Raw genomic sequence first — 11197 nt, forward strand, 5'->3', positions numbered from 1 at the left:
TGGAATAGAATTCATTAAAATAAACACAGTGGGTAAAATAAATCTTTAACACGTCGCCAATTTTTAAAGTAAATATATTTCAGTTTCATGAGGAAAGACTGCAGCATGTGGTACTGCATACGACTGTTCTACTGGTACAAAGGTACAGTCTGGTTCTTTTTGGGCTCCACAGGTTTAGGGAAAAAGACCACTGATGAGGTAAAAATATAAGGTGCTACTGACGTGAAATGCTCACCAGACGTTGGTAACAACCTGTCCAAGCATGCGTGCAAAGAAATCAAACCATGTCTATAAATTAAATGATGTGTAACAATGAGAAATGACACGGGGAACAAGTACTGAACACGCTTTCTCCAATGTTTTTAATACTTTGTACAAAAGCCTGTGTTGGTGATGACAGCTTCAAGACGCCTCCTGTATGGAGAAATGAGTCTCTTACATTGCTCAGGTGGGATTTTGGTCCCTTCTTCAAACCCTGAAGGTTCTGTGGGCCCCATCTATGACCTCTGACCTTTAGAGTTTCATATGGATTCAGGTGACTGGCTGACTCTAGCAGCTTTATTTTCTTTCTCGGAAACGAACTACGAGTTTCCTTGGCTGTGTATTGGGGATCATTGTCGTCCTGAAGCGTCCACCCTGGTTTCATTGTTTTGTCAAGATGCAGAATGGCGGTGCAGTGATTCAGACTGTTGCCTTACAGGTCCTGAGTTTGACTCCATCACCTGGTTGGGGCCTTCTATTGTGGAGTTTGCATGTTACCTATTGTAGCCAACCTTTACATGCAGGAAGTGGAAGGAAAGGCTCTTGGCTCTTTTAAAGGGACGGCATGTAGCCACTGGTACACATATGTTGACGACACTTGGGTCAAAATCAGAACCCCAGAAGTGGAATCCTTCACTGCTCATATCAACTCAGTGGATAGAAACATAAAGTTCACCAAGGAAGACACAAAGGATAACAGTTTGCTGTTTGTGGACTGTGCTGTGAACATAGAGGAGAATGGAAACCTGAACACAAGTTTACCGAAAGTGTCATGTCCGAGGGAGCGGCTGGTGTTTTTCCTCTACCTGCTGGCAGAGTCTGCCACGGTACTGGGTCTCCGATCAAGCATTTGTGTTTTGGTTCCTAGTTTAGTATTCTTTGATGATTGTTATTCCTGGTTTTGTTGTTGCCTAGTGATCTTAATTTTTCCTCCCTTTGTATTTTTCTTAGCCTGTGTTCAGTCTCTGTTCCTGTCCTGGTCCCATGTCTCATGCCTAGTCACCCTTGTCTCTGTGTTGCCTCTGTTACTGAGTCTGTTATGTCGTAGTGTGAAGCCTGTGTCTCTGAGTATGTGTGTATGTGTCATATTTCCTGTTTTACTTTGATAGTCTCATGTGCTATGTCAGTGTGTCTAGTTTTGCGTCCCCTCGTCTTGTTATCCCTAATTATTCCCAGCTATGTTCCCCTCCCGTCTCCCATTCCCTGATTACTCCGGTGTGTATTTAAGCCCTGTGTTTTCCTTGCTTTATGTCGTGTTGTACTCTCTCCGTGCTGCGTTTTCTCCCTTCATGTTCCTGGCAAAATTCTAGTTCATAGTTCCTGGTGTGTTTTCCTGGTTCGTGTTTCTCAGCTTTTAGTTTCTTGAGTCCAGTTCAGTTTTCTTGTTCCGTGTTCGAGGTTTTGTTTTGTTTTTGCCAAGTTTATTTCTGATGACATTTTTTGAGCAATAAAGCTGCCGTTTTAAGTTCATCCCTCTGTGTCCTGTATTTGGTTCCAATCTCCTGCCATGCAGCACACCATGACAGAGTCCTGGCCACTTCCACTCCCCTGTCTGTCATTGGCAGTAATCAACGAGGCTACATTTACACCCAGTTTGGCCATCTCTCCTTCACCAGGTCGTCAGCTACCTATGCTTTTTCTCATCGCTCAACTCACCAGCAGTTTGCAGTCTCGCGCTGGATTTTTCACCACTGTGTCCTCACCTTGCCATCTCACCAAAGGAATTTGAATATCCATTGTCCCACCGGCCTGTCCCCCTGCCCGCCGCCTGTTCAGGAGTCCCACCACCATTGAAGCCCCCCCCCGCGAACCTGTAACTGTAACTCAGTCCATATTCCACCATCCTAGGTTCAGTTCCCTTTCCTGTCCACTAATCTCTCTGCAGAGCAGTTGCCCCAGTGAATCCGTGTTCTGAGCCCACACTGTTAAAAAAACAATCCTAAAAAAACAGTAATATTCCAGCAGCTGGGGCGCCAAAATAATACCAGAGAATGTCTTGATGCATTCTCAATCATCCTACAGGCCAGTGGACACTCTTTCAACAATGAGGATGTACACATCCTGGACAGGGAAGAACGCTGGTTTGAGCGTGGAGTCAAGGAGGCCATTTACGTGAAAAGGGAAAGACCATCTCTGAATCAAGGAGGGGGCCTAAGGGTACATCTTTCGCCATCTTACAATGCTGTGATTGCAGCCATTCCCCAACTCTCTGTGAATGGTACTCATGGCCATTGATCAGTGTTCTTTGATCAGTGGGTTTTGGTCAGTGATTGTTGTATCAATGGTCATGGGAATTTGCATAATTATGATTAAGGAACTGACCTCCCAGCCCATTGTTCCTTCAGTGGCCTGGTTTCAGTCATTATGCAAATGTACTGTTTATAAGGTTTGGGGAAACCTGCAGTCAGCTGAGACTGAAGAAGTCACTTGGATGAGTGACGAAACGTTTCTCCCACAAAACGCTACGTCCAGATGAACAGATTCAACTTTTGGAGAATACCAGAAAATAACAGAAAATAACTTTCTCATAAAAATACGGTTATTTTCAGTAATGACAATACAGTTTGTTGCCCTAATTTTACATGGGATTTTGCCTTTTTCAAGTGCTTTTAAACATTAAATTAGGAACATTTTAATGTGATTAAACAATGAAATTACCTATAAACAAGGTCAATGAATGTGGCAATATGAATAATAATACTTAAATGTACAGAAATATACAGTTAACAGTTGGTTTAAATAACAATAATGGATTGCATTTACATAGCGCTTTTCGAGACCCTCAAAGCATTTTACAATTCCACTATTCATCCACTCTCACATTCACACACTGGTGGAGGCAGCTACAGCTGCCCTGGGACAGAAGCGAGGCTGCCATATCGCGCCATCGGCCCCTCTGGCCATCACCCGTAGGTGGTAGGTGAAGTGTCTTGCCCAAGGACACAACGACTAAGACTGTCCGAGCCGGGGCTCAAACCGGCAACCTTCTGATTACAAGACAAACTGGCAACTCTTGAGCCACGAACGCCCTAAATATTTGATGTAAAAAAAGTTTATAAGAATCATTTTATATATTTTTCCATAGCATTACATTTGAATTTAACAGTTCAATCTTTCAAATAACAGACAAATATTTATGAAATTATGATACATTTGTGAATGTATTTTAACAATCTAAATATGCATATGTACAGACAAATATATTTAAAAAACAAGAAAATTATGTTTTATTACATTTACAGTGATTTTATGTTAGTTTACATTTGAAATGTGAAATCACAGTCTATTTATGTAAATGTAATGATATTCTAGAAAAACAGTACAAAACTGTAAAATACACAGTACAATACTTTTATATTACAATTTTTTTTTACAGTGCAGTGTAGTTTTTTTCCCCTCACCAGTAACCTGCCTCCAGCGTTTCCCTAATCCCTGTGCTTCCCACGTTATTCTTGTTAAGCTCACAGTACTCAGCCTCTGACTAAATAAAACCTGTAAATCTGATCATTGTCTCTATTTGGTATCTGCATTTGGGTCCATCTCTCATGCCAGCCTTGTGACAGGAAGCCCACACACACAGACCAGTACCTCTGTGACTCCCACCACCACACAGACGTGGAGTAATCAGGACCCTACAACACTGGGCAGAAAACGTTCCCTCTAAGCCAGAAGGGAAAGAAAAGGAACACACACGTTCAGAAAGCTCTTTAAACATGAGGTTATCCTAATAAGCCTTCACCAAATCAGCAAAGATGAACAGGAAAGAAGGTCAGACACCAACTAGGAGAATCAGAATGAGTCTTTGCACAGTCTGTGACAGGGTTTAACTTCAAGTGTTGAAAATGTTTTTGATACAGAATTAGTGTTACAAGATAAGCCTGGCTATCTAAAATGTAAAAGTGCCATATAACATGAATTCATTCATTTATAGCATTTGTTATAAATGCTATAATTTGTTCTGACCAGCCATCCAGCTGGCTTGTTGAAATAAGAAAGGAAAGTTATCCACCTTTTTCTGTTTTTATACCAGGTTGGGTGATTTTCATTGTTACTTCTTATTGCTGGTGTTTATTTCCTGTTCTGGATTCCCACCATCCACCATTACTCATTTTCCCTCGCTCCATCTGATTTACTCTGTAATTAAAGGATGCTTGCTGTTTATGTTGGACCTTCTGTTCCCTTTGTCACGGCCTGCGCTGGCAGAAAAACCATGAAAAACGGAAATGTGCCCTAGAAAAATCAGTACGATGCTAAACAAAAACCTAAAATTGGGAAACTGGAAAGTAAGCATGAAAATCCTAAACATGGAAACCTGGCGACAACACAATACCTGGAAGCGTGACACCCTTGAAACATGGCGTGAACATGACAGATGACCTGACAAAGAATGAATGAAAACTCACAGACAGACAGGAGCTCATCAGGGGAAGTGGAAACACATGGGCCGTTTATCAATGCCCAAGTACGCGAGTACGTACTCGCGTGCTCGGTGAGTACGTACCCGCCGAGAACGCACGGGAGTACGTACCCGCCGAGAACGCGAGCACGGACTCGTTGGCCGTTTCTCAATTCTCAAGTACGCGAGCACGGACTCGTGATTTGTACAGTCGGAACACCTGCGTACGTGATGATGTCACAGGTCCGGAGTTTTTACTGCCGTCCCCTCTTAATGTAACTGTAAGTAACATGTTATGAAGCTTACCTTTAATCACAGCCAAACCAGTTTACTCAGGAACAAATAACACACTGAAATAAACCAAACATTAACATTTAGAAGTGATCTACGTGACTTATATATCATTTTTAACCTCAGTAGTGAAACCTCTATTAATAAAAATAGTGTACATGTACATACGTGTACATACCTTAATAAAAACAAGCAGGTGAGATGTTAGAACGCTTTTATTTCTATTCTAGTGGACACTCAATACTATAGACAGCTGCTGGGGTTTCTTTAACCTCAGTAGTGAGAAGACCGCGAGCGGGGGGGGGGGCGATGTGCCGGGAGTCCGCTGTTGAGTTTTGGACGCAATGCATTCTGGGATATATAGCTGTCCCAAGTCTACACCGATGCATGCTCGATAAAATGGGCGGATCGAGAACACATCCGGGACTTTTTCGCGTTCTCGGCGTGATGCGTACTTCGAATTGGAACAGTACTTGGTCTCCAACTGATGACGTATCACGAGTACACGAGAACGCAAGTACGCACAAGTACGCATATTGATAAACGCCCATGGACTGATGCAGATGAACATGATGCCACAGGGGAAGCAAAACTAAACACACTGAACATGGAACACAAGACCTTCAAAATAAAACAGGAAACATGGAGCGACGTAAACTGGGACGTGCAAGCTTGACACAAGAGACAGAGAGAGGGGGCGAGAGAGAGGGAGAGGGAAACTTAACCACAAGGGTCACGAAAGAGAGGGAACAAGACGTGAGGGCCTGAAGAAACATACATGGACACATGTGACAGACAGGGGAGACATGTAAACAGGAAGGGGACATGAGACACCTGGACCAGACAACATGGGAGCAAATATAACTAAACTAATAGAAAACTAAAACATTCCAAACACAAAGAAATCGCAAAAAGACTATCAACTCAGACCCAGCACCCTGACACACTCCTTAACACTAGAAAACATCAAATAAGATCAGATAGATCTTGATTGTCACTGTTACCAGAACTATGAAACACAGTTTGGCATGTCTCTGTTAGCAGCTGTAGATTTTTACATTCAACATCCTTTGGAAAGGAGAATGAGATCAATAAAGATAAAAAGAAGTTTAAGAGGTAATGCACACGTTATATACAGAAAGAAAATATATAAATATATCCACAGGAACAGTGTAAGGAGTAGGATCAGTGCAGTATAAGGTGTGATGTGATTGGTAATATTGCACACTGAGTAACGGGCAGGAATGCTACTTGTATTATATTTAATGAGTACTGTTTATAAATAAATATTGTAATGAATACTGTTTGTAGATAAGTACAGTGTAATGTCCATGAGTGTTAGCAGCACAGTTAACCTTCAGTCAGGGTGGAGGTAGGGTGTGTTTGACAGCCTGTGGGTAGAAGCTTCTATTGAGTCTGTTTGTCTTTGACCTGATGGACCTGTAGTGTTTGCCAGAGGGGAGGGGGGAAAGTGAGTGTCCAGTGTGTGAGGGGTCCTTGATGATGATGCTGGCTTTCTGCTGAAGTCTGCCAGTATAAATGTCTCTGAGGGGGGTTGGTGAGGTGCCAATAGCCGCTCTGCTGCCCTCACCACCCGCTGCAGTTTCCTCTTCTCCTCCACAGTACAGCAGTTGAACCAGAGTAGCAGCAGTAGGTCAGAAGGCTCTCAATGGTGGAGCAGTAGAAATTAATTAGCAGTCTCTGGGAGTAATTGACGCAGCTTCCTGAGGAAGTACATCCTCTCTTATGCTTTTCCTACCTGGTGGGAAATGTTTGTGGACCAGCTAAGGTCGGCTGAGGTGTGGACTCTGAGAAACTTAAAGCTTTCTACCTCCTCTCCATCAATGTACAGGGTGGAGCACTCAGATCGCCTTGTTCCCTGTGGGACACCTACGTTCAGAAAGAGGGTGGAGGAGGTGTGCTCTCCCATCCTGACGTTCTGTCTCTTGGGAAGTCTAGTATCCAGGTGCACAGTGAGCTGCTGAGTCCTATACTGCTTAGTTTTTTAACCATTTTGTGGGGTTGGACTGTATTGAAGGCAGAGCTGAAGTCCACAAACAGCATTCTCACATATGTGTTACTAACAGTTACTTCATGTAACTGTTAAATTAAACCCACATCATCTAATCTAAAAAAAAAGAAAAGGTGAACTGAGCAGAGAGTCCAGACTGTGGAGAACTAATAGGAGCAAATAAAGACAGAAATCGAGGGCAGAGAATCTGGAGGTTTTAGGCCTGAGGAGCAGAGCTGAGGCTGCAGAGCCAGTGAAGCGGAAACGTGTTTACATGTGTTGGTTATTGTGCGGTTTCCATAATCAGTATCTGCATCTCTGACAGCCCTGATACTCGAATTCTAAGAAGCATATCATCTTATCAGTTTGTGCTCAGACTTTGTGCGTGCAGCAGCTTCTATTTTAAACAGGTTGCTACAGCTGCCACCACAGCGACACAGTGCTTTTACTCTCACACTTTAAACTCACTTTACTTCACTTTATTGTCATTTCGTATAGTGTTACCCAGCCTGAAACGAAATACTGTTTCTCACCAGCCTCTACGGTGCAAAAAGCAATACAGTTTAAAAAGAATAAGTTTAAACAGAAATGGTTTAAAAAGAGCAGTAAAAGAGGCATTAATGAATTGCAACAATAGTTATGGATAAATAAATAGCATAAAATTTAAGTTCTAAAACAAACTCCAGTCACATTCGTTCGGGTAGATAGCAGCAGTCCTTTCACAGAAAGGGATGGTTAAATTAGGTAGTGTGTGTATCTGGGGAGTGTATTGTGTGTGTGTGTGTGTGTGTGTGTGTGTGTGTGTGTGTGTGTGTGTGTGTCTAGATAGGGGCAACACAGTCCGCTTGTTGATCTTACAGTGTAGCTGTGTGAATGGCTGTGTGGGTGGGGAGGGGGCACAGTCCATTTATCAGTCTCACAGCTTGTGCAAAGAACCAGCATCCTGGTGGTTCTGCAGCTGATGCTCCTGTACCTCCTGTCAGACGGCAGGAGTGAGAACAGGCCATGAGAGGGGTGGTGGGAGTCTCTGATGATGGAAATATCTCTGAGTATGCAGCGCTGTTTGTAGATCTCCTCCAGTGATGAGAGAGGGGCACCAACAATCTTCCTGGCAGTCTTAGCAATCCTATTAAGTTGAAGCTTCTTGTAGGACTTGCAGCTGCCAAACCAAGCTGTAAAACTTTGCATCAGGATGTTTTTAATGGTGTCTCTGTAGAAAGTTGTGAGGTGGAGTGTGGAGAGTCCTGCTTTTCTGAGTCTCCTGAGGTAGTGGAGACGCTTTTGTGCTTTTTTGATAACTGCTGTGGTGTTAATGGAGAAGGACAGGTCATCAGCAAGGTGTACACCCAGGAACTTAACACTCCTGACCCTCTCCACAGCAGCACCATCTATGGTGAGGTCAGTGTGGTGATCTCTGCCGGCCTTCCTGAAATCAATCACCATCTCTTTTGTTTTGTCCACACTGATGGTGAGATTGTGAGATCTGCACCACACTCCAAGCTGCTCCACGTCCATTCTATAGGCAGACTCATCGTTGTCAGTGATGAGACCAACCACAGTTGTGTCGTCTGCAAACTTCACAATGTGGTTAGTGCTGAATCTGGCCGTACAGTCATGTGTGAGCAGGCTAAACAGCAGTGGGCTGAGGACACACCCCTGAGGAGAGCCTGTGCTCTCTAAGATGGTCTTTGATGTTTGGCTGCCCACCTTGACCGTCTGTTGCCGCTTTGTCAAGAAGCTGAAAACACAGTTGCAGGTTGTGGAATGATTGTGTTAAAAGCTGGGCTAAAGGCAATGAAAAGGATTCTGGCATAGGTGTTCTTCCTCTCCAGGTGTGACAGCATAACATGGAGTGTGGTGGAGATACCATCCTCTGTAGATCGGTTGGTTCTGTATGTGAACTGAAGGGTCTGTTGGGAGACTGTTTGTGATGTGCTTCAAGACCAGCCACTCGAAGCATTTACTCACAAGAAGGCAGTTTATTGCTAAACTGTTAACTCATAAGTTAGGTTAACTTTAACAATCTGCAGTTAGTTTGTGAGAGGACAGATTCATGACACACTGATTAGATGAGCTTCAGGCAAAAAAAATTCCCGGCATTACTTCATCTCGTTGCTTAAAAATGATCTACGATCAAAAATAGAGACTCAGGACCTTCTGTGAACCAAACCTCCTCTACATCTTCTTCTTCTGTTTGTTTTAATCAGGATCAAAATACTTAACTGAAGCCAAAATGAAAACTGAGTTGGTTAAAATGTTTTTCAGAGTAAAATAGGTCAGAAATAGCTAGTCGCTTGTAGAAATACTAAAAGTCATTGAAATACCACAATGTAAAAACAAACCCACTGCTGTATTATGTCTGAAAAACCAAATCTGTCAAGAACCGGAGGTCCATGCGAGGTAAGGATCCAAACGCAAACTCAGTTCACTCACCTGTTTACAAGACTTTATTTACACCAGGGGTCCCCAACTCCAAGCCTCGAAGGCCGGTGTCCTGCAGGTTTTAGATCTCACCCTGGGTCTACACACCTGAATCAAATGATTAGTTCATTACCAGGCCTCTGGAGAACTGCAAGACATGTTGAGGAGGTAATTTAGCCATTTGATTTGTTGGATCACAGACACATCTAAAAACTGCAGGACACCGGCCCTCGAGGCCTGGAGTTGGGGACCCCTGATTTACACAGATGTGAGAGCTATGGTGTACCACAAGGTCCTGTATTGGGACCCTTGTTGTTTCTATTGTATCTGCTCCCCCTGCAGCACATTTTGAGTACCTTTATGGGCATTTGCTATCTGTGCTATGGAGATGAAATTCAGTTATATATCTCTTTTAAGCCCCAAGACATTTCTAAGCTGCAGATCTTGAATAGGTGCTTAGGCTCCATTAACTGACAACTTTCTCCAAATTAATTCAGATATAATGGAAGTCCTATCTGCGCCTCTGACCGATTTGTGTCCAGTGTAATGAAAGCTCTTGGCCTCCTTGCATCATTTATAGACCATCCATTAGGAATCTTGGGTTAACTGTGGGCATGTTAGCATTCACATTTGATTCTCATGTCAAATCTCCGGTTCTCTCTTTGTTTTTTAAGACTTAAGAAATATTGCTAAGTTAAGTACGACTGTGTCATGCTCTGAACTGGAAATTGTTTAAGCCTTACTTTCATCACATCTGGATTATTGCAATTCATTGTTCACTTTTCTAGTCCAAAACTCCCTGGAATGTCTGCAGGTTGTTCACAACGCTGCTGTTATTGTTCTGACCAAAGTACTGATGTCACAGCGTTGCTGATCCAGCTGCAATAGCTTTCCACTGAACTCAGAATCCACTTCAACATTCTGGTTCTGACTTCTGGAGCTCTTTGTGGATGAGGACCAGCTTACATCATTGAACTTTTGCAGCTATACGTCCCCAGCAGGTCCCTGAGGTCATTTTATCAGGGCCAGTTTACTGTACTTCATACAAGGCTGAAAACTAAGGGAGACTGAGTTTTTGCCACAGTTGCCCCCAGACTCTGGAACTCTCTCCTTCTGAGCCTGTGGACTCAGTGGTCTTTGGTTATCAATCAACCAAAGACCCAGACAGAGACTTTTAATTTATTTGAAAGCCTGATGCTTAGCCTTGTCCACCCCAGCTGTAAAACTCAGAAACCAGTCTTACTTGTTATCATCTATCGTCCACCTGGGCCTTACACAGAGTTTCTCTCTGATTTCTCAGACTTTTTATCTGATTTAGTGCTCAGCTCAGATAAAATAATTATTGTGGGTGATTTTAACATTCATGTAGATGCTAAAGATTACAGCCTCAACTACACCTATTGCAGCTAAGGGAGGATTCAGTGTTGGTTGTAGACTGCTGGGGGATTCCCATGATGCACTGGGTGTTTCTTCTTCACTCACTATGTGTTAATAGACCTCTCTGCATTGAATCATACCTGTTATTAATCTCTGTCTCTCTTCCACAGCATGTCTTTATCCTGTTTTCCTTCTCTCACCCCAACCAATCACAGCAGATGGCCCCGCCCCTCCCTGAGCCTGGTTCTGCCGGAGGTTTCTTCCTGTTAAAAGGGAGTTTTTCCTTCCCACTGTGGCCAAATTGCTTGCTCATAGGGGGTCATATGATTGTTGGGTTTTTCTCTGTATGTATTATTGTAGGGTCTACCTTACAATATAAAGCGCCTTGAGGTGAATGTTTTTGTGATTTGGCGCTGTATAAATAAAACTGAATTGAACTG

Source organism: Oreochromis niloticus, linkage group LG9, assembly GCF_001858045.2.
Source record: "Oreochromis niloticus isolate F11D_XX linkage group LG9, O_niloticus_UMD_NMBU, whole genome shotgun sequence".
Taxonomy (NCBI): domain Eukaryota; kingdom Metazoa; phylum Chordata; class Actinopteri; order Cichliformes; family Cichlidae; genus Oreochromis; species Oreochromis niloticus.